Source organism: Curcuma longa, unplaced genomic scaffold, assembly GCF_044706935.1.
Source record: "Curcuma longa cultivar G26 ecotype Majalengka, Jawa Barat unplaced genomic scaffold, ITB_CL_G26_1.1 contig_18777, whole genome shotgun sequence".
NCBI lineage: Eukaryota > Viridiplantae > Streptophyta > Magnoliopsida > Zingiberales > Zingiberaceae > Curcuma > Curcuma longa.
The window spans coordinates 1119-2470 of record NW_027430916.1 but is presented as its reverse complement, the minus strand read 5'-3'; the positions used below and the strand labels follow the sequence as shown (position 1 = coordinate 2470).

General features: G+C 39.8%; 1 non-coding gene across 1 annotated transcript; it reads left to right on the top strand.

Moving 5' to 3' along the window:
• Nucleotides 1-624: 624 nt before the first annotated feature.
• TRNAS-UGA (transfer RNA serine (anticodon UGA)) lies at nucleotides 625-716 on the top strand. The gene has a single exon. It is a non-coding gene; the product is annotated as a tRNA-Ser (tRNA).
• Nucleotides 717-1352: the final 636 nt, after the last annotated feature.

The following is a 1352-nucleotide window of genomic DNA, read 5'->3' as shown; positions in this document are numbered from 1 at the left end:
TATATTATAGTAAGACGGATTAGTTTACGCCTTTGGGGCTATTTATCTCCTTGGGGCTATTTATCTTCTTGGGGCTATTTATCTCCTTGAGGCATATAAATAGCCAAAGGGGCTATTTACGACTAAGCCTAAAATCAATATAAAGGAGATATTTACCTAAAATAAATAGAAAGGAGATATTTACCTAAAATAAATAGAAAGGAGATAAATAGCCCCTTTGGCGTAGACTAACCCGCCTGTATATAATATAAGTTCCTCTGCTATGCAGAGTAGATAAATAGCCAAAGGGGCTATTTACGACTAAGCCCTAAAGAAAGATAAATTCTATAATAAATTCTTCCACTAAGGAGTGATAACGACGCGCTCGCTTTAAAGTTAATATGGCAGGGAGAGGGTATCCTTGTTGTAGATAGGCTCGCAATACCGTAATTTAGGGAGAGGGGAGTGATGTATTGACTTGACTTCACAAGTAGAAATACTGGATCATGCATATATAAAAGTATACAATATTTAAATAGATACATCGAAATATAGAGAAATATCTGGGATCTTTCGTAGGATAGTTAGTGTATCATCTCATATAGTCATATGACATTTGTAGGAAGAAAATAGAAATGAACTCCGGGAGAGATGGCTGAGTGGTTGATAGCTCCGGTCTTGAAAACCGGTATAGTCTGAACAAAGAACTATCGAGGGTTCGAATCCCTCTCTCTCCTTTTGCTTGCTGAAAAATGTGGTTCTCGTTTGGCCCTGCCCCTTTCACTGCATACTCCCACGGGTCTTTTCTACTGCTAGCTGTATTGTATACCCTTTTCTCCCCAACCCTCCTACTCTTCAACTCTGCTCCTCCCCGTCGTTATCACATATTCGGCCCGACCGCAACAGTCTCTTATCTTCATGGACTTGCATACCGTAGTCGTGAATGGAAGGGCCGACTATAAGGGCAGGGCCGAGTGATAACGACGGGATCGACCTACCCTAAAATAAATATAAATTCCGCCAAAGGAGATAAATAGCCCCTTTGGCCCTGCATTCATAATATAAGTTCTAATCCGCCTGTATATAATATAAGTTCCTCTGCTACCCTGTATATATATTGGGCAGATAAATAGCCAAAGGGGCTATTTACGAAAGGAGATAAATAGCCCCTTTGGCCCTACTTACTATAATTAAGTTCTAATTCGCCTGTATATAATATAAGTACCTCTGCTACGCAGAGTAGATAAATAGCCTTTGGGGCTATTTACGACTAAAGGAGAGAAATAGCCCCTTTGGCGTAGACTAACTGTATATAATATAAGATAAGTACCTCTGCTACGCAGAGGCATATAAATAGCCAAAGGGGCTATTTA